This window comes from Alligator sinensis, unplaced genomic scaffold (assembly GCF_000455745.1).
Source record: "Alligator sinensis unplaced genomic scaffold, ASM45574v1 scaffold406_1, whole genome shotgun sequence".
In the NCBI taxonomy this organism is placed as follows: domain Eukaryota; kingdom Metazoa; phylum Chordata; order Crocodylia; family Alligatoridae; genus Alligator; species Alligator sinensis.
This window is the reverse complement of record NW_005842181.1, coordinates 1,634,217-1,661,385: the sequence shown is the minus strand read 5'-3', so window position 1 is coordinate 1,661,385 and position 27,169 is coordinate 1,634,217. Positions and strand designations below refer to the sequence as shown.

Here is a 27,169-nt window from a genome sequence, read left to right as displayed (position 1 = left end):
AGCAGAGGGCACACCCCTGTCCAACGTACTGTGGAGAAGACCCCCTACCAGTCTTGTCATTAACTTCCCAGTGGCCAGCTTCCAGTGGGAGGATTTTGGCTACATGCCTAGTTTATGGAAATAGGGCGCTCCTCTGTAGCTTGCTCCTGGTACTGTTGGCTAAGGGCAAGGGAGACTCCTGGGCAGCTGAACCTACCGGGTGCAGGGGAGAGACCGGGGCTGCCTCAGGAACCTCCTGCTCCAACACGTGGGTGCACGCGCTGGTACAGAGCTGATGCCGGGACTCCGGAGCCTGGCACTGCTGTTTGGAGCTTCCTGGCTGCAGCCGACCCCAGCTCTGGGTACCTGCTGCCAGCCACAGAGCCCAGGCTGCTCCCAGCAGACAGCTTGGACGCTGCAAGCCCTGCTGGGAGCAGCCCGCTCCAGCAGCTACTCAGAGTTGGGGCTGGACATGGCGTGCCAACAAAACGGCCTCGTGTGCCATGCTCGGCATGTGTGCTGGGGGTTGCTGACCCCTGCCCTAGGTTGAAAAGTCTGGGGTGGAGGATACTTGTGAGTTGTAGCACCACATATGGTGTTTCAGCAATTGAGTTTTGCTCAGTCGCAAGTATTTGGAACTGATTTGACTCATTTGACCTGGAATAAGAAAAAATTTCCAAAACAAACAAAAAAAATTAGTAGAAGAAAAGCAGCTGATTGTTGGGAAATCAAGGCCTATGAAAAGGGGGGAGGGTGGTTATCACACACTTTTTGTGTGTGGGGACAAGTCAGGAATTGGATCAAATATAATGTGCCATGAGCCTGATATCAGTGTTTAGTCCTTGCTTGGTGTTCAGCTGACATGCCTTTTTATTCCCAAGATTTCCTTTGAAAGGCAGTAGGTAGATTGCCCTTGAGCAGGAAGGTAGTGAGGTTAGAGAGGAAGTGGTTGTTATGTGAGAAATATGCTCCTAATGGTGTGTGTATGTCTCTCTTCTCTATATTTTCTGAGGGCTCATTCTGGTGCATAATTGGCTGTTCAGTTTCATCCACGTTGTTGCCATGAGGACATGTGGTACATTCGAGTGGGTACATCACATTTTGAGAGGGGCATGGAGAAACTCACTCCTAGGGAGTGACTGTTCTCCCTGTATAGAGAGAATTTGTCTCCCTTATGTGCTGGGTGGAAGGATTTTGCTGCATGTTAACAATCACTTGGGGCTGTGGTTTCAGTTTCAACTCGCTGGGATCTTGGCAAGTGACCAGGCTTCAGTTTTCTAAATAATGCATTTGTTTAAAACATTGCTGGTTTAATTTTGGCTTCAAGAAGTGGAAAATAGAGCAAACTTTTCTCACTAGATGAAGGTTGCTGCCTTTCCACTTTCCTGCACAGACCACCCAGGTATACTCTGTTGTATTTGGAAGTTTTCTGAGACTTGATTGCTGTACTTTAGTTTTGTTTACTAAGGCTTTTTGATCTTCAGTTATTTTTCTTACAAAAGAAAAACTAAACAGGCAGATCCTGGTTTGTGACATGTCTGGCAAGTGTTAAGTTGAATAGTGTGCAATTTTCTTCTCTGTGGCAGATTAAAGTAAAAACATTTTTTGCCCCTGGGTATTTATATCCCACAGCAGAGAGGAGTACTTAGCTGTGTTAGTCTAAAGGCTGGGTAGATAGGCACATTTATAAACTAAGATAGAGCAGGGGTTCCCAAACTGTGGTACGTGTACCCATGGGGGTATGCAAGCTATCTCAGGGGTGGTGGGGTGCAGTACACAGGAGAAATTGTGTAATGGAAGATTTAATTTTCATTATAATTATTGGCATTTAAGGGGTTAAAATATAAAATATGGTGGTAGGAGTATGGGAGCAGCTGGTAAATCTGGAAGGGGGTACGCAATAAGGAAAAGTTTGGGAACCTCTGAGAGAGAGAGAGAGAGTGCGCGCGCAAGTTTTCAAGCTTTTGTGTTCACTTCATTAAAGGGTGTGAAAGGATGTGTAGAGCACAGAGTATAAGGAGAGAGGGATTAGAATGCAAAAGACGAGTGAGGAGAGATGTGGGGTGTGGATGGCAGTACTAGGAGAGAAAAAAAAAAAAAGAGAAATAAACCCCTAGGAACAACGGTCACAAAAGCTAATCCAGGTAATGAGAGAAGAATCCACAGTCCTTGTTTAAACCATACTTAACACAGTCCAGTTTGTGGATGATTTATTTTTCTGCAGTTTCCCATTCAAACTGGTTTTAAAATTTTTGCCTGAGGTACAGCAATCCTGAGGTCAGGAATGGAGTGTCCAGAGGGTTGAAGTGTTCTGCCACAAGCTTTTGAGTCTTTCTGCAGCTGATTCCAGATCAGCATTCATTCATTCTTACACATAGATATCACCTTGTGTGTCTGATGTAGACAGCAGAAGAGCATTGTAAGCAGTGATGGCATATTTGACATTGGTAGAGTTGCAGGTGAAAGAACCTCAGATGTTGTATTCCTTATTATTAGGTCTGGTAATGATGTGGTCTATTGCTGTGGGGACACAGTAGGCATTTGGATCCATTACAAGGGTGCCTTGGTGAGAATGGGAGTTCATTAGTCTGTTGTGTAAGGGATGCCATTTGACATTGGGGGGGGCTATCTGTAAAACAAGACGGGTTTGTCCTCAAAGGCTGCCTTGAGATGGTCATCCTTTTCCAGGATGGGACAATGGTCATTAGGACTAGGGAGAGAAATTGCACATAAACTGGTTTAAGTGATCAGAAACTGGTTTAAACCTGTAACAGAACAGAAGTTCAGTACACACAAACCAGTTTGCAAATGGCTGAAACTGATTCAAGATAAACCTGACTAAATGTAGTATCAGACTTAACTGATTTGGGTCAAACTGGTTTATGAGACTTCTGTTCCAGACCCCTTCCTGGTTCAAATTAAATTGCAGTCCCCCAGCATCCCAGCACACTTTCTAGCCCTGGGCTGGTCTATGCTGTCTCTTCCAGCAGAGAAAGTTTGGGTAGGGGGGAGGCAGGGATTCCCCCCCCACCCCAGCAAACCCCAGTGAGGTCTGGGGCAAGGGAGTGGGGTTAGGACTTCCCTTCCCTTGAGTACAGAGCTGCCCTGCCCTGCCCTGCCCTGCCCTGCCAAAAACTTACTGTTGGCTGTGACTGTGGACTACAAATCCCAGAGGCACCTGAAAGCAGAAAGAGAAAGTGATGAGCAACCTTGCAGAGTCATTCTGCTGTAATTCTGGACTGCAAATCCCAGAGACCTTGGGAACAGCAGAAGGAGGAAGCGAACACACAGTCCATGCTGGCTACATGCCAGAGAGCCATGCTCTAGCGCCCCTCGGCTTCTGGCCTGAGCCACTTCAGGTATGTGGCTGCATTTCCTGAGTCAAAAATTAATGTCTGTCCAGCTGTTTCTCAGTTTAATCTTTGTAACTTAGACTAACCTGCAAAGACTGAATCGATTCAGGCTTGGGCTTTTTGGCTATGGACAAACATTCAAAAAGCCTGAGCCTGAATTGATTCAATCTTTGCAGGCTAGTCTAACCTGGCTAGGCTGAACCAGTTTGTATTTGTACAGACATCCCCTCTGAACTGACGAAATACAGGCATATGCCTGCAGTGGCTCAGGCTAGAATCCAGGGGGGGCTAGAGCACTCCTAACCTGCTGGGCTGGTTAGGAGTGATCCTAACCAGCCCAGCAGGGAGTTGATAACACAGTGTTTATCAGCCCATTAAGAAAACAAAAGTCTCTATCATTAATTAAAGCTCTTAAACAACTTTTTCCAAGGAAGGAATGAAGGATGTTACCAGCTGAGCTGTTGATTAACTCTAGAAAGCCCTAAGCACTGTCCTGTCTGCCTTATGCTCTTTCAGCATTAGCTAGCAGACCACATGCTGGCTATTGTCCATGCTGTGAGAGAGGGGAGCAGGGGATTCCTGCTTGAGTGGTGGTGGGGAGGGTGCACAGGGAAGCCAGGCAGATGCTGCTGTGCCTGCCATCTCTGCCAGAGCTCCAGCAAGGGAGTAGAGGGGAGGGGCCAGCCCAGAGCTGCAAAGCATCTGGGATGCTGGAGGACTCTGGTTTAAGTTGAACCAGGAAGGGGTCTGGGACAGACATTGCATAAACTGGTTTGACCCAAATCAGTTAATTCTGATACTACATTCATCCAGGTTTATCTCAGACCAGTTTCAGCCATTTTGAAACTGGTTTATGTGCATTGAACGTCTTTTCTGTTACAGGTTTAAACCAGTTTCTGATTACTTAAACTGGTTTATGTGTAATCCCTAGCCTTTGACTGTCTGTACTTAGACTAGGTGTTCAAGCTGGGGACTGTAGGTGACAACTGGAGGGATTCTGTTGTCCTGTTTAGGTTGGTATTGTAGCAGGTCTGAATCTGGCCTTGTTGATCTGAGTGACTAGTTACAGTTTTGGGATTGTATTGTAATTGTAAGAAACCCTGCTGTAGATCCTTACGGTGTTCATCCTGGTTGGTGGGGTCAGAGCAGATCTGGTTGTAAAGTAGGTGGCTGTAACTGATGGATCTAGTGGTGTGCTTAGGAAGAAAGCTGGTGGCATGAAGGTAGCTGTGGTGGTTGGTAGGTTTCCAATACAATGTCATGACAATGAGGCCACTGCAAAACTTCTCTGTAGTGTTTAGGAAATGAATCTGCTGAAGTCAGTTAGAAGGATGGGTACAGATGCACCTTTATAGACTAAGTAAATAAGATGTATATAGAACACAAGTTTTTGTGAACCCAAGTTCAATTCAAATGCTGTGAAAGAGTAGAGTGCGCTGTGAGTGGCATACAAGCAAAGAATCCATAGGAACAACAGCTTAACTTTCTTTTACATTCTTTTTAACTATCTCTGCAATTCCTGCACACATTCCTCATCACCTGGCTTCATGGTAGTGTGTCAGTAAGTGCTATGTGTGTTTCAAGAATGCCTGCTGGTTCAGGCTCCTCAGGAGACTTGGATATTCCTCCATGTAGTTTCTGAAATCCAGTGAAGCTTAGGTGAGAGAGGGGTGCTGAGGGGTAGGTTTGTGTATATGTAGAGCTAGAATTCTGTCTGAGGAACTTTCAAGTTAAATGGGGGGTGCCAACTGAGTTTAAATACCTGCAGGGAGAGGGGCAGTTGAACAGGGACTTTTGGATCACAGTTTTGGGTTAATCACCTGAATGCTGCCTGCCTTCTGTCACATAAAGCCTGATTGGATCCAGCCTTCAACAACTCCAGATTTTTTACATCGGTGTATCTGAGGGCAGGAAAAAAAAAACATTTGGCTTGTAAAGAGTCATGCTTTACTTGCAGTGGCAAAAATAACAACTGTCATAATAGCACACATTGCCATATGCACTGATTTACAGTACGTCAATACCTTCAAAAGGGTAAAATACTGGATAAACTACATCCTACTCCAGGTGAAAAAGGTTTAACAAGAACCCATGGCAGCAAGTTAAAAACAGATACATTTAGCTAAGGATGGTTTATCATTAAAATTAGGGATGCACCGATAGAGATTTTGGGGGCCGATACCAATAATCGATATTTAAGGAGGCACGTCGGCCAATACTGATCCAATATCCGATACAGCTGCCTCCAGGTGGTAAGTCTTTTGTGGTGGAAGGAGAGGGGAGAGGGAAGGGGCATGAGGGGGCAGATCAACACCCCCCCACAGTGAGGGAGGCAGGGGTGGGAACACTGAATGGAGGCACAGCTGTGGGGGGAGGTGGCTCCTGCCGCTGCTTGCACCCTGGGAGGGCAGGCAGTAGGGTGGGGTGTGTGCCCCCCCGGATCTGCGTGGGGGTGGGTGAGCAGGTGGGCTGGTACTGGTGCTGCATGGCTCTTCTCAGTGGGGATGGGGTTGGAGCAGGCACCAATGGCACTAGGAGGGGGCTGCAGCCACCCCAAATTTCGCCACCACTCTGCTCCCAGTCCTTTGCAGCCAGGCACAGCCTGGCTTCATGTCCCACTTCCACCTACGTACTGCGGCCCCCTCCCAGCATTGCCTGCTCTGAGGCTGTTCCGTGGGGGTGGGCTTGGAGCGGGCATTGGGAGAATGCTGAAGCCACCCACATTTCACAGCAGTTCTGCTCCCAGTGCTACTGCCCTCCACCTGGCACAGCCTCAGCTCTTCGCAGCGTGTGAGTGGAGGAGGGACATGGAGCCGGGCTGTGCCTGGCGGTGCAGGGCTGGGAGCGGAGATGCCACGAAATCTGAGGTGACTGCTTCTCCCAGTGCTGCCAGTTCCCGCTCTGAGCCCAGCCCTTGCCAAGAAGAGCTGTGTAGTGCTGACTCTAGCCTGCCCGAGCTGTGCAGATCCAGGGGGCACACCCCCCTCCCCTGCCCTCCCAGGGTGCAAGCAGCAGCAGGAGATGCCACCCCCCGCCACACACACACACACAAGCTACTCCTCTGTCCCATGCCCCCGCCCCACCTGGACAACACCTGCCCCCTCCCTCCCTCACCGCAGGGGCATTGATCTGGCCCCCCATGCCCTTTCCCTCCTCCTCCCCTTCTGACTTACTGGCTGGAGGCAGCTCTCCACGCTGCCGGCTCTGCTCCACGCTTTCATAGATTCATAGATATTAGGGTTGGAAGGGACCTCAGCAGATTATCAAGTCCGACCCCCTGCCCCAGGCAGGAAAGAATGCTGGGGTCAGATAACTCCAGCCAGGTGCTTGTCCGCTCTCCTCTTAAAGACCCCCCAAGGTAGGGGAACCCAACCCCTCTCCAATAAGGGAAAAAACAGAAGCTGAGGAGTAGCAGGCCACTAATTCCCTGTGCCAAACTGAACATCCAGCCCACAGGCCATAGATTGCTGACCCCTGCTATAGGTATGTTTGATTTTTTTTATGTGAAAGTTAAAATGTTGCACAAGCCGACAATACAGGCTGAGAATATTTATATCTATCATTGGTTACCGAGTTTTAGAAGTTCTGCTTCAACTCAGAAGGTGTAAAAAATGTGTAAATAGAAAAGAAGTCAGTAGAAGATCGTGGGGGGGGGGGGTGGTGAGGAAGGAGAAGGGGGGAAAAGGGCAAAAAGTTGAGAACTCTTCCTCTAGAACAATGCTTCTCAAATTATCTGATGGGGTGGACTGGCAATTTTTTTTCCAGTGGGCCAGGGACCGGTGCCTGGTTCAGCTGGTGGCAGCAACTGCGTGTAACAGCGTTACACAAATGTGCGACTGGCTGTTTCTTTCTCTTTCCTCACCTCGCATGACATGATGTCACCTGGAGTGTTGGAATGTATGAACTGTGGCGCTATGACATATCAATGTTTGCTTCTAAAAATATATTTCTTTCTTTCCTGGCAACTTGCTGCGGATTGGTGAATATATTTCTTTCCTTCCTGGCAACTTGCTGCGGACCAGTGACCGGTGGTTCGTGGACCACCACTTTGAGAAGCACTGCTCTAGAATCTTTCTGTGCTTCCCTTATTGCAGAGGGATTGGGTATCTATAGGAGGGCAAGTGCAAGACTTCTGGGGGAGTGGAGACTTCCGGCTCACAGCCAGGGCTGGGTTATAAATTCCAGTTGCTGCTCTGTGGCTGCACGCAGCAAGGGCATTTCTCGGCCAAATTATTGGGCCGATATCCGATACAGCCAGTTTTCTTTATATCTGTATGTCACAACCCAAAGGGTGTGATTTTTGTTTTTGTGTGCTTCGGCACTGCTAAATTGTTCCCGCTAAATTATAGCTTCTTTGCATGGTGGAGTTTTCTGCTGCAAAAGAGAACCCCGGTGCAAGGGAGAATTTCCCGCCAATTGAAGATCTCTAAGCGCTGCGGATCCTTACGGACCCAACGCATTTCAAGCAGGCAACAGAGGTCTGATCAACCTCTAGTCTCTCCCCGTCGCCGATCGCAGCCTAGACGTATCCCTTCCTGCGCGCAAAAGAACCGAACCCACGGAGCCTAGCAAACTTCGTGTGAGTCCTTGCCAGACGACCGACCTCAGAGCTCTTCTACCCGGGTTCGAGTCCTGCAGGTTTATCTTCCCGTCGCCGAAAACCCATTGCGACGTACCCTCGTGTTTTGCATCTTCCCGTCGCCGAAAACCCCTTGTGACGTACCCTCGTGCCCTGCAGGTTCGAGTTGTTTTGTTGTCTGTCTGTAACCGCAACTCAAGCAAGTTTTCCAGCCTACACCACTGCCCTCTCGGTGTAAGTAAACAATCTTTTAAACTACCGCTAAGCGTTTGTGCCTAATTCCAGCTCGACGGCCTTCCCTCTCCGACCTGGCGTGTCCGGGCTGCTGGCCACAGCCCGCGTGCAGCACGGAAAAGGGCTCGGGTCACTCCCGGCCCGCACACTGTACCAATCTGATATCAGATCAATGTATCAGTGCACCTCTAATTAAAATAAATCAACAAGATGTGGTAGATTCTGCATCTCTTGATGACATCAGTTTAGATCAGAATAATTCCTGAAAGATGCACTCTAATCAGACACAATCAGAGTGTTTAGTGAAAGGATAATTTTCTTGTAATGTAATGGCCTGTGATGTACAGGATGCCAAGCTAGATGATCTAGTGTTCTCTCTGAATCAATGAGAGCACTTGTTGAGCATCAAAATTTGTTAAATAATAATAGTTTGCTATTTGTTATTAAAAGAATGCAATTGGCCAGATTAACACTAACCTTCAAGGAGCACGCTGTGCAGATTTGGGAATGGGATTTAAAGCTCACCATTGCTCTTCCATGATCATTGGTTGTCCAAGTGCTGATCCACCCCCCCCACTATAAATTAGAACATTTCCATGTTATCAAAAAATACCATCATCAGCAGCCCCTTGCAGTTGAGGATGATTCTTTCACGATTGCCTTATCTGTGGGTGCAAAAATGTCTGATGAGCAACTCCAAAAATGCATGCATGCCTTTTTGGTACAAACTCTGTTGCAACTTGGGCACATGTTTCCATACAGGGTAAGTAGATTGTTTATTCAGTCTCTCACCTGCTGTTTCTGCCACTCCTGCTTTTGTCTCCTGTTGTTGTTGTAAGGTTTCAAAGTACTGAGATCCTTGCAGCACACTTCCTTCATTTGGGGTGCTCCTGGGCAATAGTCTCCCATGAGCTGAAGTTGATGTTTCATTCTTTTTTCAAGTTGGCCTTGAGGATGTCCTTGAAGCACTTTCTCTGCCCTCCTCTTGAGCATACCCCTTGACTGAAGTGAGAGAATAAAATTTGCTTTGGGAATCTAGAGTTGGACATCCAGATGATGTGGCCGGCCCAATGAAGTTGATGCCGGATGATTGTTGCTTGATGCTCAGGGTATTTGATTGCAAGAGGACACTAATGTTGGTGCATCTGTCTTCCCACTGGTGCACCGATGGTCAGATAGCTATTAGAAATGTAGAACAAAGCAGGTGTACTACCAAGAAACTGATCCAGTGTATTAATTTTCCCCATGTATGCAACTTACAAAAGTAAGTCATGTATGGATTTTTGGAGTTGCTCATTTTCCAGCAGTTCTGAGAGCTGATGATTGCTGTCTGTTTATACTTACAAATGTTACTTAAATTATGTGTTTAACATGATAGCAAGATTTATTTTGCAAGTCATTTTTATTATAAATGACTTGAAGACCAATGGGTAAAGTTAATATCAAGGGAGTTACATTAGTGATGAACTTGGTCCAAAACATTTAATTGCATTTACTTTGAAAGGTAGCCAATTTATCAGTGCTTAAAAATCAGGTATACAGTATTTGCACATCTAGTAGTTCCACTTAATGGCAGGGGGACTTTAATTGTGGGAATTGGATAACCTAAAATACACATGCATTGTTTGAAGACCTTCACAAGACAAGACACTAATCCTGAAAACACACATATATGTGACGTTATAAATGAGTAGTCATGGTGAAGTCATGTGGATATTTGCAGGTTTGGGACCTTAATTTGTAATGAATCGACTGTCCTTAGAATCAGAGCTAGTTGAGTGTTTGCTAGATGCCCCTAAACAGCTATGGCAGATGTTTTTTTGCATGCATTTGTAGTATTCAGCCTTCCTTGTTAGATATATGCATTAGGATACAGCTTTTAATAGCATTTTCATTGGAGAAATAGTATCTGATCGTACAATGAAATCTGTTTTACATGCATGTGTAGTATTATCACATTATGCACAACTCCATGTAGCAGTAGTGTAACTTAGGGGGCATGAGTGGGATACCAGCCTGAGGCCCCAATTCTGAACATTCTGACACCCCTCAGGAAGCTTGCACTGAGGCTGCAGCAGCCCTTGGTGCTGCGGTTGCATCTCTGTGCAAGGAGGTCACTCTACTCCACTTTCTTTCCAACCGCTCAGGGTACCCACGTTTAAAGTTATGCCTTTGCCAGAGAGTCCAAACAGTCCATTTCAAGCCTTTGTATGAAAAAAACCCCCAAACCACCACAAACCACTGATATGCAACATACTCCAGGTAACAGCAGACATTCTTTTGTATTAATAGTACATTTTAGGTCTCAATCCTGCAGTAATTTCTGCTTACGCTTAACTTGACATTTTAAGAATTTTGATAAAAGCACTTGGACTACACACAGGCTTATGCAGTATTTCATTGCATGCTTAAGTTTAGCAGTCAGGACTTCAGGTTGAACAGCAATTATATGAGCTTGTACTATTTGAGAAATAATATATACCAGTACAATTAAAGGTATATTGTAGTTCATGTAACTAAGGCAAAGTTAAGACAGTGTTTCAGACTATACAGTATTGATTCTGATGTTGTTCTGAAACCATAACCATTGATTTGCAGCCAGTGCAATTGCATATGCTAGTACTTGCAACATATGTGATAGAGAAAAAATACTTTACCATTCTTATAATAAAAATAATATACTATCCTTTCTTTGGCATAGATGATATTTATTGAAGTCAGTGGGGTTCTGAGCTTGTAACTGACAGTAGAATTTGTGCCAGCATATTTAAAAATATTAAAAACATATAACTATTTGGCAGTTATTTGTACGTTCTGTGCAAGAACAAATAATCATTTTAGCTTCTTGTCCTATGGCTATTATAAACTTCAGTTAAACGATAGCTAAAGTTTATTGCTTAACAAGTATGTCCGCTAGTGCCTTCTTGTGATTGATTTCATTTTCAAACCTTGCTGTAAAAGCACTAAATATAACTAAGAGAAGACAATGTTATTCACATAGCTTTCAAAATAGATTAATAAGTAGAAAAAAGTATTCTTCTTCTTAAACTATTTGTATATAAAGAAAGTAAGAGATTCAGGAGCTGTGTATTTTCTAACATAATGGTGTTTTAAAGGAAAATGTGAACTTTGAACTGACAAATTACTTACCAGAACTACTATGTACATTAGCACTAGAAGACAAACATTTAAACTTTCATATTGTTTTGTTGCATGAATTACATGTGATTAATTGAACAGTCACTTGTGGAAGAGAGAAAGTCTCAATGAGACACATCCATTCACTGTACTGTGCAAGTTCTATACAATGTTTGTTAGTTGTATGACCAGCTATTCCATTTAATTGCGTCTTTGCTCCCATTACCTAGAGGCATAACTAGCAATTCTGGCATGCTGGCTGAAAGGAAGGGGGAGGGCTGGCTGTACTTCAGGATGGTAAAACAGGGTACAGTATCTATACTCTGCCTGGGCAAAAGGACTTTAGGTGGAAAAGAAAATTGGAGTGGCTCAAAGAATTAACTGTTGCTAGTAAAAACCTTAGAAAGAGGGTGAGCAAAATAATATTGACTTAAAGTGAATCGAATTACTCAGTTTCAGGTAGGAGACCAAAGGCTGGATTATTCTCATGCAGCAGCATTTATCTTGTTTAAGTCCATTGAAATTAATGTAGTTGATACTGATTTTTTTCAAGTGTAAGTCTATACTTCTTGCTGATTAGGTGGAAAAATTTTGAATACCACTGTTTCTGAAGATTTCATCCTAAATGGAGAAAAATACAATTAAAGATTTCCCCATCTCAGTTATCGTTAGCAACCATTTCCCTAGGCAAACTAAAATCGTGAAACATCAAGGTAAACCTTTTAGGTAGAGAATATAATATGCTTTAATTCTCCATTTGGGCCTTTTGAGGCCAGTATCTCTAGATGAGAAATCCCAAATGCCTCTTGTTATGTTTATAACAAGAATCAATTTCTGTCTCAGATGTATTTCATTTTGGGAATTCTTTCTCTGCCGATGTACCTTATTTAATAAGCCACATAATAGTGTAATTGACAATACCCTAATGTCATTTTTTTTAACCTCAGTGAGAGTAATAAAATGTATTCTCCCTGATGGTATAACTATAGCTGCTACAGATCTCACATGGGCAGGTACTCTATAACACGGATATAAAAAATTCTGCAATATGTCCTTCATGGTTGTAGTCTGTTGAATGATCTCCAAGATCTTCCCTTCCAATGAAACAGTATAGAAGCTGCATTAGAAACCTCTGCAGGAACTGAGTGATCAGCAAGGATTCTGGTTTTCCCTGATAAAAAAAAAAAAATCACAAATTCTCTCATTAAAAAAAAAAAAAAAAAATAATTACAGATTCTCTGATGTAAAAACCTCAAACTCCGTGATTAATATGAAAGGCCCCACGCAGCCCCCCCGGCCCTGCTGATGACCCTCACTCCTCTCCCCCCCCCCCCCCCCCCAACCCCCCCCCCCCCCCCATCCCCTCAAGCCCTGCTTGTGCCCCTCAGCCCCCACCCACATTCCTGGGTCCCCCCAGCTCTGCTGGAGGGGGCCCCCAACTGCCAGGGCTATGGGGCCAGGGACTTGGGTCCGCAGCCCCCTGCCCCTGGAAGGAGGTGACAACTGCTGCAGCAGAGTGGAGCCCAGCTCCGCCTCTGCCTACTATCTGCTGCAGGCTTGGGTGGGGTGGGGCTGGCTCCCTGCTGCTGTGTGCACTCCTGGGGTGGGTGGGGAGACCCATGGCCCCTAGATCTGTGTGCAGCGTGGGGGCAGGTGTGAGCTACCTGCTGTGGACTTGGACTCCTGCCCTGCTGCCCTGCCTTGGGGCCTCCACAGCCCAGCAGGTGTGATCCAGCACTGCGAAGAGCTGTGGGGCTGTGCAGGAAACCCGTTTGCCGCTGTGAGCTCTGTGCTGGCCTGGTGACGTGTTCCCTGCCCACACGGCTGCAGTGGGGACAGCAGCACGCAGTTGCGCGCAGGAGACATGTTGCCAGGACAATGCGGAGCTTGCAGTAACAAACAGCTTTCTTGCATGGCCCTGCTGTTCTTTGCAGTGCTTGGTCACACCTGTTGGGCAACAGAGGTTCCAGGGGAGGGCAGCAGGGCAGGAACCCAAGCCTGCAGCAGGCAGCCTGCCCTACCCCCACCCCACGCACAGATCTGGAGGGCATTGCAGCACTGGGCCCCACACCCCAAACACTGCCTGGTTGGGCAGCAGCCCTAGCGCCTGCCCTGCCCAACTCCCTCCCTCCCTTTCTGTGGGGGACTCAATCTCCACCCCCTTCCACTTACCTGCAGGAGCTGCTCTCCAGGCTACCTGGTGCCCCCTGCCTGACTGTCCTCTTCCTACTCCTTCCCAGCCCCTTGCAGGCTGGAACTCTGCCAGCCTGCAGAGAGCCCATGCAAAACTGTAAAATCCGCGGGTTTCTCCAGTAAAATGAGAAATCCATGGTTGCCTCTGGTAAAAGGTAAAATCTGCAGTTTTCTCCATTTTTCTGTGGGGAAATGGAAAACCTGGATCCCTGGTGATCAGGAAGGCCAGTGACTTTCAAGAAAGCAGCAGCTGTGATAGAAGCTTGTTTCCAATGGGAAAGTTGGAGAAGGAAAGGAGACAAGAGGTGAGGAGAGGGAAGGCAATGTTGAGTCTTGGGGTCAAAGACCGTAAAAGATATTTAAAAGCTGTAGTTGATTTAGCTCTTAATCATGCTTTTCTTGCTGTTAATAGTCCCATTTACTGCGATGAAACTATCATTTTTATATAGTTATCTTTTCTCCCAGAAAAGGCTTACAACCAAAGCAAGGCAAATAATAATAACACATAAAATATTCATATTCAGTAAACTATTACCCTCATGTTGCTGGCTAAAAGCCTGACCATATAAGAAGGTCTCATAATGCTTACAGAAGATGTCCAGGTTTGGGTTCTGAAGGGCCTTAAGGGTGGGGAATTCCCAAGTTGAGGAGTGACAACCTAGAATGACCTCCCATGTATTTTCACCAAACCCACTTGGTGCGCAGGTGGAACTTGAAGGAGGTTGCCCTCAGTTAACCTTGGGGACTATGATGGAGCATAATGGAGGAGGCAGTCCCTTAGGTATATAGGGCCCAGTACACTACTTTAATGCATAAGGTTAGCGGCATGTGAGGCAGCGATTTTTTTTTTTTTTTTTTTTTTTTTTTTTAAGCAGAAAGTTGCATGCTGCAGGTGTGTAAACACCTACACGATTCACAAGATAAACCTAGCAATTACAAATAAAAATACATCATGTAAACAAATTCTGGCCTGTTGTGGTCTTTCTGAAATAGAAAGAATTCCTCTATTATTTTTCTGTAGTAAAGAAATAAGTGAAAACTAAGAGGAGGCATTTTCCAAGGGGTGCTTTGACTCTATAGAGGGGTGCCTTGAGTCTGACAAGATTGACAACTACTGGTATAGGGTTTTTCAGGACCAGAGTCTTAGATTGTAAACCTCCCAGCAGAGGGATTTGTTTTATAGTACTGTAAAAAAAATATTATAACAAATATTAACATATGGCAAAGCTGTAGGAGGTAATTGCATGAAAATCATTCAAGCCGGGATGTTTTAATTGCTGTCTTTCTACCCTACCTTTAGTTTGGTGAAGGGCCAGATATCCCAATCTAGAATCAAATAGTGATGTCAGGGTCCCTTGACATTGTGGAAGCTAATTTTCTGCCACATTTACAGTACTTAATGTTATTTTGTATTTAGGGAGAGAAATTATATGCCATCTGGATAAAGGCCACTTGCAATTAATATGCTGGTGCATCTTCCTTAATATGATATTTTCACTAATGAAAAAATAAGAATAAAGATTACATTCAGATTGTTACTTAGGAGCACAGTACTATTTATATAGACATTGTGAAGAACAGAAGTATTCATATTTAAACTAGTTTAGTGGTTGCTGTGGCCAGGAACCTAATAAGCAAAACATGTATCAGTATATGTTTAGTAAAAATTATGCATTTCCTTTCATAAATTTCATAGACATTAGGGCTGGAAGGGACCTCACAAGATCATCAGGTCCATCCCCTTGCCCAAGGGGCAGGAAGTCAGCTGGGGTCAGATCACCCCAGCAAGATAAGTGTCCAAGCATTTCTTAAAGGTATCCAGGGTAGGTGCTTGCACCACTTCTGTGGCGAGTTTATTCCAGACTGGAGACTTGGACGGTAAAGAAGTTTTTCCTTATGTCCGATCTAAAATGGTCTTCCAGCAGTTTGCGACCATTAGACTTTCTCTTCCCTTGGGGTGCCCTGGTGAAAAGATGTTCCCACAGTTCCTGATGCACACCCCTTATCCTTATAGGCTGCCACCAAGTCCCCCCTGAGCCTTTACTTGAGCCTTTACTTGTCTAGGCTGAAGAGTCCCATGCCTCTCAGCTCTCCTCATAAGACCTGCTGTCTTGACCTCTAATTATGTGTGTGGCTCTCCTCTGGACTCCCTCAAGCTTCTCCACATCCTTTCTAAAGTGTGGAGCCCACAATTAGATGCAGTACTCACCAAGGCCAAGTAAAGCCAGACTTTTATTTGCTTTGCCAGCTGTGGCATCACATTGGTGGCTCATGTTCATCTTGTGGTCAGTCATGACCCCCAGGTCTCTTTCGGTTGTGGTGCTAGTGAGTGTAGCACTGCCGAGCCTATAAGTATGATGTGGGTTTTTTCTTCCGAGGTGGAGTACCTTTCATTTCTCAGTGTTGAATGTCATCAGGTTTTGATCCACCCACCTTGCAAGCCTGTTCAGGTCAGTCTGAATTGCCAGCTTATCCTCTAGCGTGAAGCACCTTTCAGCAATGGAACCCTATGCATCTTAAACCACTTTATAAAGATGAGCAAATAATAACTCAGTTCTCCAGCTAATGAACTGATGCACAAAGTGGCTACATAATTTATCCAGGGTCACAAAAGAAGCTAACTTAAAAACTGGGAATTTAATTGATAAATCCTGATTTCCCAGTTTCTAATCCTAACCTGCCTCTATTGGTATAGAATTGTAAGAGAGTCTTATTTACTGGTTATTATTATTTTAGCACATTTGACATGCTAGTGGCTTCCCACCCCTCCTCTAAAACCGGATGGTTATATTTGTATATGAGAGGCCAGGAATTTTTTAATAGTCCTATCTACTGCATGTTATACAAAACAAGCTTATACTAATATGCCAAGCAGTTCTTAAACTGAAAGTGTTGTGGAAAGTGTTAAAAAATGAAATGTTAGAAAGAATTAATTAGTGTTTTCATTCTGGAACCAAGAATGAGAAATCGACTGTTTATTTTCTCCATGTATATGTGGTCATCTTAGCCTTAGTGTATGAATCATAGTGAGCTGAGAGACTAGTGGAGTGAACTTTCTGCAATTTCTTGGTCAAGTACAACCAGATTTTGATTTTACCTTATTAGTAACTGGTATGCATCCATGTATACAGTTTACTAAATATATTTTCATAACATATATGCATGAGGGCTAAATAAAGATTCCTTGGAGAAACTTGTCCGGCACTACATACTTTTTGAGTTCTTATAACGTTTTCTTACATTAGCTATTTTTGTACTTAGATTTTTAAAGCTACAGCACAGACTTCAGCTGCCTGAGCAGACATAATGACAGGTAGCAGTAATAGGCTATTATTTACTCTGAATCATTATGTAGGCTCAATTTCAGGTTTTGGAGAGAAGTGCACTTTGGTAGTTATAGACCCTTCTGCCTCTCTCTCCCCTGCCCCCAGCTTGTGCATGTCCTAAAATCCTCACAGTTCCTGCTCTCATAATTGTTTGTTCCTACAGACTACAACTGCAAGTCTTCTTTCCCTGTCTTCCTCTGCTTCCATTCACTGCCATCCTGCTTCCTGATCCTGTTTTTTCTACTTCCATACTCCATGCTTTGCTGCTGTCACTTCCAATTAACCCTAGTTAGTGCCTTTGTATTGGAATCCGGCTGCTTCTTGCTATCAAGACACCAGCATGAGGAGCACTGAAAGCATGGGAGTAACAGTTTCCCTAATCTCAGGTCTGGAACAAGGCATGACAGCAGCCTTCAGAGCTATGAGAAGCAACGGAAGAGAAAATCTCTCAAGCACCTGCAAGTCTAGGATGGACTCTGACCAGGCATCATGTAAGAGAGGTACAGGGACTGAGCATGCTCTCTGAAGGTAGATTCTTTGGAGGATAAAGCTGCCAGCTCCAACAAATCTAATGAGCATGTATGATCTTCAGTTCTGCAAAAACTTACAGCTTGACCATATTTAGGGTTATTTCCATGAAAAGACACATTTTTTACTCTTGCCAAGTTTCAAGTCCTTGTTCCAAAGGTGTGAAAATTAAATGGATAGGGGCCCCTCTATACCTTAGGTGGATGTATGGGTTCACTGAAGTCGGTAGAAAATTTATGAATGGCTTCAGCTGGGGTCAGAATTTCACCCACTGTGTTCAGGAAACTGAAACTAATATGAACCATATCTTAAAATGAACAAGGAACTGCTTTTTGTATTTGTCTTCTCAAGCTGAGGAGAAACCACCACTATATTGACAGAGCCTGACAGTACAAAGGTACTGCTTAAGAAATAATAGACTAATTACTAATCATAGAACATTAGGGTTAGAAGAAACCTCAGGAAGACATCTAGTCCAATTCCCTCCTGAAAAGCAGGACCATCCGCAGTTAGATCATCCCAAGCAAGGCTTTGTCTAGCCAGGTCTTAAAAACCTCCAAGGATGGAGATTCCATTCCCTTTCTGGGTAACCTGTTCCAGTGCTTTACTAACCTCCTTGTGAGAGAGTTTTTCCTAATGTCTAAATTAAACTTCCCTTTATGCAGCTTGAGACCATTGCTCCTTTTTTTTGGTCATCTGTACCACTGAGAACAGTCTAGCTCCATCCTCTTTGGAACCCCACTTCAGGTAGTTAAAGGCTACTATCAAATCCCTACTCAGTCTTCTCCTCTCCAGACTAAATGAGCCCAGTTACCACAGCCTGTCCCCAGAAGTCATATTCTCCAGCACTTTAACCATTTTTGTTGCCCTCCACTGGACTCTGCAATTTGTTCACATCCTTTCTGTAGTGTGGGGCCCAAAACTGGGCATGATACTCCAGATGTTGCCTTACCAATACTGAATAGTGGGGAAGAATCACTCTCCTTGATCTGCTGGCAACGTTTCTACTAATGCAGCCCAGTATGCCATTAACCTTCTTTGTGCCAAGGGCACACTGTTGGTTCATAATCAGCTTCTTGTTCACAGTAACCCAAGGTCTTTTTCTGAAGAACTGCTGCTTACCTAGTTGGTCCCCAGCCTGTACTGGTGCATGGAATTGTTCCAGCCTAAGTGCAGGACTTTGCACTTGTCCTTATTGAACCCCATGAAATTTCTTTGGTCCAATTTTCCAAATTGTCAAGTTCTCTCTGAATCCTAGCTCTACCTTCCAGTGTATCTACTGTTCCACCCAGCTTGTCATCTGCGAACTTGCTGAGGGTGCGCTCCATCCCATCTTCCAGTTGATGAAAATATTGAACAAAACCAACCCCAGGACTGACCCCTGGGGCACACTACTTGACGTTGGCTGCCAACTAGACATCAACCCTTTGAGCCCAACAATTCAGCTAGTTTTCTATCCACCTTACAGTCCATATACCCAGCTCATACCTAGGTTAATGTTTATATTAAGAACTGGCTTGGTTAGCCATTTCTAAAAAGTTTTCTTGTCAAACAAGTTTCTGCAACTTTTACAGTTCTCAAAAATGTACATTTTAATTGGTCAGGTTGCATTTTTATATATAAAGGCCATTAAAGTTTAAATCATAATTATTTTGTCTCATACATATTGATTGTTCACAACTTATCTTTATTTTTCTTTTAATTATGTGTGATTGCATTGTTTTAACACAGAAAAGGCCATTAGCCTGATTTCTCACTTCTATGACACAGCAGAAAAAGAGAAAAATATTCCTCCTACCATAGAGGAGTTGCAGAAGCTACAGGAATATTTTGTGATTCATGATAGATGTTCTATGAAGTGACATCTCAGCCAAAGGTGGAGAGAGACAACTGGAGTAGGCAGTCATTTCTCAATGTTGTCAGTTTCCATTTCAGTGTAGGTAAATGCGCTCTTTTAGAATACAGACTGTGATGGACCTGCTCTGGCTTCTTTTCAGACTTTGAAGAGGTTCTCAAAATCTCTTTGGTCTCCAAAGGGCTCCTGAAGACTTGCTAAGTCATCATTGATCACAAGATGAACATGAGCCTGCAATGCGATGCTGCGGCTAGTAAAGCAACCAAAACGCTGGCTTGCATCCATAGATGCTTCTCAAGCAAGTCCCGGGACGTCATTCTCCCCTTGTACTCAGCCTTGGTGAGGCCGCAGCTGGAGTACTGCATCCAGTTTTGGGCTCCGCAATTCAAAAAGGATGTGGAGAAGCTTGAGAGAGTCCAGAGAAGAGCCACGCGCATGATCAGAGGTCAGGGAAGCAGACCCTACGATGACAGGCTGAGAGCCCTGGGGCTCTTTAGCCTGGAAAAGCGCAGGCTCAGGGGTGATCTGATGGCCACCTATAAGTTGATCAGGGGTGACCACCAGTATCTGGGGGAATGTTTGTTCACCAGAGCGCCCCGAGGGATGACGACTAGGTCGAACGGTCATAAACTACTACAAGACCGTTTCAGGCTGGACATAAGGAAGAATTTTTTACTGTCCGAGCCCCCAAGGTCTGGAACAGCCTGCCACCAGAGGTGGTTCAAGCGCCTACATTGAACACCTTCAAGAGCAAACTGGATGCTTATCTTGCTGGGATCCTATGACCCCAGCTGACTTCCTGCCCTTTGGGCAGGGGGCTGGACTCCATGATCTTCCGAGGTCCCTTCCAGCCCTAATGTCTATGAAATCTATGAAACATATAGGGTATACTTAGTCTTTTCTTGACATAAGTAATCTTGGTCTAGGATTAGGTCTGTTGTGCACTATCATAATATGAATAATTACCATAATAGTAACAATGAGTACATTCAATATTCTCTGTCTCTCTTTGTTTTCAGAATTAAATTCCTTGAAAGGTTTGACAACCAATGACCTACAAGAAAGCCAGACCAATTATTTGTATATCAAGAACAGGCTGGGGGGAGGAACAGATTAAGACAACACACTTCCCAGTTAGAAGGGCAGTCCTTTGAATGTTTCAGAATTAAGCAATGGTTTGCCAGGAGTGTGAGCCTCAATGAAATTCCAGCCCATGTTTAGTCTACAAATAACCATGTAAGTAGTAGCCCTGCTTTAATTTAAAGCTTAACATTAAGTGCCAATGGGGGATGTCTGCTAAAAATGTTGGTATCTGCAGTGTGCTGGACACATCAGAGGTGTAGATTTTTGAGAGTTCTTTTAACTTAGATGCTTAAATTCCACTGAAGTTCTATTTTAGATGCCTGTGTTCTTTTGTGAATCTTGCCTTTAGCCTATAGATTATTCACATTTCAGTTAATCAGAACTATCACAGATATTGTACAGTGAAGCCAGTGGGCTTGTTGATTATAAAAGGACCAGGCAAAGGAGAGAATTGATGGGGGTGTATACAAATAATCGTCTGCCACATAAAAATTGGAATGGAAAAATCAAATTAATAAAGGTGAGAGAGGTAAAAACAAAACTTGCATTTGTTAACCTTCATTCACATGACCCTCTCCAAAGGTCTCTTTTCCAGATTTACTGAATATTCTTGGTAGAGCCTGTTAATTTATTTTTAAGATAGGGGTTTAGAATATAAGTAAGGACTTCATGGCAGAGCCAATTTCGAGGGCATTTCATGGTGTCCATGCCCCTCGATGCTGAGTGGCAGACAAGCCCTGCCCTTGGTGATGGTTGGTGGAGAGGCTCCAGCAGAGGGAGGAGGGGGAAGGGGGCAGCTGCCATTTTATCTGCTGTTCTTCATGCTGTCAGCTGGCACCTTCCCCTCCCAGCAGCAAGGACCACTGGCTCCCACTGTGGAGCTAGCATTTTATTTTGAAGGGTTTTTGTTGTTGTTGATTTCACAGATTTTGTGGACAATCCTGGATTTCATGGGTTCTGCAAAACTGCAAATTAATAGGTCCCTAAATAGAAATATTTGAACAAAAGTGGCTTTTTAGCACAACCAAATCAAATGGCTGGTTAGACTTCTGTCTTATTCATATTCTATAACTCTCACACTGGTCCTTTCCTTTCTTCTAATGAAAGAACTAGATCTAGATGGAGTGTTTCATAGCCTGTTACTTCTTGCTGGGAGTTTAATACCCTACAAACCCAGCAGATATAAATCAAGGACAGGGTACAAAAGGCACAAAATAAGTGAAGTTTATTCTAAGATAGTAGTAATAAAAGAAGTATTTAATAGATACTGAGACCACACAAGACTCATGTATAGTATCCAGTCCTGGTGATTTGTTGTTTTTTGGAAAGCAAAAAGTCTGTAATGGAACAAAGCAAGTCTGTTTCATGACTGTTGCTTTCTACTTTAAAACAGAGTAATGCATAACATAGCTGGTGTAGACAGATGAAACATTTACAGTGTTTTTAAATTATATCAGAATCCCATGGGTTATGTTGAATTATGTTACTCTTTAGTTCAGTAATAATAGTTCAGGGTACCATCGTTCCCTGGGGCCCTGCAAGATCCTTTTAAGGATATCACACAATATTAGGTGTGTAAACACCTACACGATTCACAAGATAAACCCAGAGATTTCAAGTGGGAATCAATAGTGTCAAAGCCTTCTGATCTGTTGTAGTCTTTCTGAGCACTCTGCAACAGAAGAATTGCTCTTATTTTTTCATAGTCAGAAAACAAGTGAAAGCTAAGTGGTGGCATTTTCTGAGGGGTACCTTAACTCTAAAAAGATTGAGAACCACTGCTTTAGTCTGTCAGCATTTATACTGTTATAAGTGGAGCTATAGACTACTGGAACTTTAAGCCCATTTCATTCAGGTTTAAACTTACATTGGTTTAGTCTGTCTGAAATAAGTTCTCCATGACCCACTTTAAAAGTGGTATGTTGCATACTTGTCCACAACCAGTGTCTTCTGGGGTGATTTGAATTAAGAGAATGTGGGTCTGATGCACTGAAGTTGAGACGTTATTCTATGTAATGAGCAGCTTAGAGGAAAGCATAACTGTGAGAATAGGAGAGGGAAAGAAATTAAATGTTGAGGCTGTCACCATGGGTGTAGTAAAAAATTGGTACGCAACAATAAGGAAATAGACCAGAGAATAAAAATGATGGGAACTGGGCAGAGTATTGAAGGCAAGAATGGTTATAAGGAAACTGATATGTACACATGGTGGTCTTCTGTGTTTAGGGTTATGCAGTGAGAAAGGGGACTGGGGAAAGACATGAAAAGTTTAATGTATTTTCAAGTTTTTTCTTGAATACCAGTTCCCATTACTGAAGAAGAGCCAACATAGTTAAAAGAAGATTAACTGGATTATGTGCATTTCCATCTGAGGTAGTTATATAGTGCTTATTACTGTACTCTGAATTCTTTACAATCTTTAAGACCTACAAAAAACTAGAACTCTTAGTTCCAAAACGATAGACCAAGTGGGACATCGCAAGAAGATTGTCCTTTTCTGCAAGCTTTCGGGATCAAAGTCCCGTTGTCCGGCTCTGAGAAAAGTATAGATGGTACAAGATGGTAAAAAGTCCCCATAGGTAGGAAGTAAGCTTCATTTTTTTCACAGAGGGAGCTGAAGATGGAAGGCTGTCCCTCTGGGTCCATAATAAAATGCATCGTTTTGGAACCAAGAGTTCTAGTTTTTTGTGTGTCTTCTGGTCTCAGACCAACGCGGCTACCAAGTACACCCTTATAATCTTTAATGGATTTATCCTAACTACCTTCCTGCAAAGTACATAAATACTATTATCACCAGTTTTACAGATTTAGAGTTAAGACAGAAACTGAAATCCAGATCCTCAGAAGTATTTGGTGCCTAAGTACCAGTGATAGAATGCACCCTAACTGATCCATTGTTAGGGCTTCCTAGGTGTTACAATAATACAAATATAACATGTCTGCAACTTTTGTCTTAAATGTAAGATAGTGTTTTGTTTTGGAAAGTTTGACAACTAATGGGTACAGGGAAGCCAGACTAATTATATTGACTGCAAGAAGGCAGTTGGTGAGTGAGAAAACCTGTTTCTTTCATTTATTTTCACTGTATACCTTGTTACAACAAGGACATGAGAAGGAAGGAAGGAAGTTGATTTGAAACTTCCTGTTTGAAATCAGAACCTAGAATTCAGGTGAAAAAATGATAATGAAACTGAAATGTGCTTCAATTACAGTTATACGCCTAAATACCTTTGAGAATCTAGGCTTCAGTGACTTGTCCAAGGCCACACACAGGAATGTTGTAGCAGAGTATGTCATTAACTCTGGGCCTTCTGCCTTTCAGGCTCCTGCCCTACACCTACTGGACCATGTGGTCTCTTTCATAAACAACAAAATTTTTAGTAAGTTCCAGTGACACTTGTACAAACCCACTGAAGATAACTAAGTGTAATTATCACTGTCTTGCAAAATCTTTATTGTAGATGATATACAAGGTAGAAGGAAACCAACTTGACTTTTCAGTACTAGCCTTTGATTCCTGTCCTGCAAGCTTATACATGCAGGCAGACTTTTATGTCGGCTGAGAATCTGATTGGAATCTGTGGGTCTCTGCCTGGGACAGGGATCTCTATACAAGTGTGATTGGGGCTTTAGTGTAGAGAGTGGTAATGACAGAACTCATGCTTTTTGCTTGAACTGAGTGCATTTAATATGGAAATTAATTGGGACCTCATAATAGTGTTTCTATAATTTCTAGAGTAAAAACATGTTTTATGAAAAAAGACAACTAAAATATGTATTACCAATTAGTTTATCTACATATTGAGTATGAAGTTGGACTCTTTGCAAGTGAAATATTACTGGAAGGATGTTCATTCTTCAACCATTGTACCTATATCTTTTGACTATTGGGGCATGAAACATAATACTGGTGTACGTATCTTGTTAGTGGTTTAATTACATTGGTTAATAGGTTGGTGTGTTTTGTTTTTGTTTTTAAATACTGTATGTCTGGCTTCTATTGTCCCCCCCACAAGGAATTTTTATGTCTTTGGGGTAAACACCATGAGTCTGTTGTTTGATATTGGATTTGCACAATCCCATTTCACAAAATGATTTTGTTCCCCCTTTTTTTGCCTGCATTTTTGGATGGTGGGAAAACACTGAATGATGTTCTCCCCCACATTTTTATGGCTCTCTACCTAGTGCTAGGGGGAACACACCTTGTGGAGAAGATGATGGGTCCTCACTCGGAAAATAATTTGTGCTATGCTATCAGTATTAACAATTGCTATTTCTTATTTTTTAGGACCAAAGCAAAAGTACTTCCTGATTATCTTGCATGTTGCTTTTATGTCCTTTATCATTATCCACTATACAGAATATAATTTCCTAAACTGCAACCGTCAAAAATATTAAGATCATTTTCTGGCTTCTAAAATATGTTTAACTAAACCTTAACATAGCATATGAGAAAGTTCAGAAGAAGGCTTATTAGTAGCAGCCAGTCATGGACTCTAGTGGCAGAATGGTTAAGCCAGCTACAGGTCCAGAAGTGTGAGTTTGAGCCTTGCCTTGGCCTTACGCCAGTCATACCTAGTTCAGAGGTGTAACATGGCAGCTTTATGCCCTGGCACTGACATCACATGTGGCAATACTGCCAGCTGTGGTTGCAGCTACTTTTGCGCCCCTTTCCCCCTTCTCCACCAAGCTGGTGGCCAGGGCTATTGTCTGTCCCCCCCCAAAACCTCTTAGTTGCACTATTGCCCCACTTGATCCAGTTTTAAATGAGTGCTTTTGCATTTGGGCTTTGGAAGAGTTAAAGGCAGACAGATGTTATGCTAGCAACATCATTTGCTTGTATCGTTGGCTACAGAAACTAGCATGTCTTCTAGCCTTATGAGCAGCTTGGTTTGGGTAGACCTTTCATCTTTTTCTTTTTTTTGCGGGGGGTGGGGGGTGACCGTCCCCAATCAGTACATACTGGGGTTTGGCAGATGCTTGGGTAACAGCAGCTCTTTTCTTTCTCCTTCTGTTTGGGCAGGCAAGTCCTAGAATTTCCCCCTGGAAGTCTAAATGATGAAGGACTCTTCTGTCATCACTATACTTTAACAGGTGTGTGGGACAGTAAGAACAGGATATGGTTGCATGTATAACAGGGTACTTACGTAATGATTATTTTCCTTTTGTCAAACTTCAAGTGGAAGGTTTTGAGTGATGTCCCATTATAGGAATAGATGGGGGTTTAGAATAGGAAAGATCTGTGTTACCTAGGAGTGACAACTGACGTTTATCTGTTGGCTTCTCATGAGAAGAGATGCTTGAAGGGCTCCCTCCTGAGGAACAGTGAGGGTACTACTGTTGAATTAGTAAGAAGGAACTATCTTAGCAGTTTGCTTGTAGTGGCCAGTGTTTATTTTGTGTGCTTACAGCGTATGTAAGAAAATTTACAGTGCCAGCAGAGGGAAGAAATAAAAGGGTTACTTTTTAAGAGTTCGTTTCTGTAAAGAAAGAGTTATTTAGTTACCTCTGCTCTCTGCAAGTATTTCATAACATCTGACTAAGACAGTGGCTATCTCGTACAAAAGCTTATGTCTTTCTAAATAAGTTGTTTCTAAGCTGCCACCCTGCCCTGACTTCTGCCTGACTTCAGACTAACATAGCTAACTGTCTGTCATATGAATGATTGTATTAGTGATTTTGGAATTGGTGATTTGGGACCATGTCTCATACTTCCTAACAGGTTCAGTTTTCATTTTCTGAAAGTTTGTCTCTAGCTTCAAGATATTGTCGCACTTAATGAAGTTCCCTACCTCATCCAAATGAATAAGATGCAAGAGACAGAGTTACTTGTAAACAGGAATGCTAAGAAGGCTCCACAATCCATAAATGGACTCAGGCTGGCAATTGGATTTAGCTAACAATTTGGCAGCATAGGCCTTTTCTAGATTTGATTAAACAGTGTTCTTTTACCAAGGACATGTGAGCTAACATGTTTCAAAAACAAGGCAAGGAGTTGTTGTGATAGCTTTTATTGGACCATTTGTATGTTTAAAAAAACTAACGAAGGCAAGGCTGGTTTTATTTTACCAGGTGTTTTAGCATTCTGTGCATTTGTCTGGGATGCCTTAGACAGGAGTGATTTTTGCCTTGAGCTTTTGGACTAGCCCTCAGGAGGTTCCTTCCAGCTCTATTTTTCTGATCTGGTGCAGCAGCTAGTAGAGGTAAGCTAAAGTTTTGAAGCGTATTCCTTATAACGTTTTAGCTAGCTTTTTAAAATTATATATCTATACATTTTGTCCTGCTTTAGGTCGGATTTAGTATTTGGGCAGATCTGCTGAGTGTGAGGGAGATCAGTCACGTGTGCATCCCAGGTGAGGTATAAATATATCTGTGTCTACCCTGCATCATAGATTCCTGTCAGTTGGGCAAGTTGGCTTCATTTCACACCACATTTTGTATCTCCTGGTGAGAGCCTACCCCTCTTGTAGGTCTTTGCTGAGGGGTGGGTAACAGTCCTAGTGCATTGTTTCTATCAGTGATTCCCCTAGGCTTGCGTCTTAGCTGTTGGACTAGCACCTCCAATGCGTTCGGGGTAGGGATGAGCTTGTTGGCTTCCCTGGCCTGAGGGAAGGGATGCGCCCGCAGGAGCCCAGGGCACGTTGTCCTTGGCTGCCGGCGCGCTGGTTCTCCGGGTTCGGCTTTCTTGTGTCGGTGGGACGCGGCCCTTGGGGCGGGGACCCCAGCCCCCTCCGGGGAGCGGCTCGCGGGGAGGCAGGGCGGGCTCCGGGGCTGAGGGGAGGACGCGGCGTGGAGCGAGCCGCCTTCCCTTCCCTGCCGGCGGTGCCGTGCCCTGCCCCCGGCGTCTGTCAGCCGGGCGCGGCGTGGCGGCCGGGGCGGCCGGGGGCGGCGGTGGCCCGGC

General features: G+C 43.8%; 1 protein-coding gene and 1 long non-coding RNA gene across 2 annotated transcripts in view; one reads left to right on the top strand and one right to left on the bottom strand.

Annotated features, from left to right (window-relative positions):
* Positions 1-27,169, top strand: part of PDS5B (PDS5 cohesin associated factor B) — a 192,364-nt gene that overhangs the window by 168 nt on the left and 165,027 nt on the right. The window lies entirely within an intron of this gene.
* The window catches only part of LOC112550694, a 25,758-nt gene continuing 862 nt past the window's right edge, over positions 2,274-27,169 (bottom strand). The window contains exons 2-4 of the long non-coding RNA XR_003094659.1: positions 5,153-5,233; positions 3,120-3,157; positions 2,274-2,689 (exon numbers count right to left, since the gene is read on the bottom strand). This is a non-coding gene — a long non-coding RNA (uncharacterized LOC112550694). The remainder of the gene's footprint in view (positions 2,690-3,119; positions 3,158-5,152; positions 5,234-27,169) is intronic.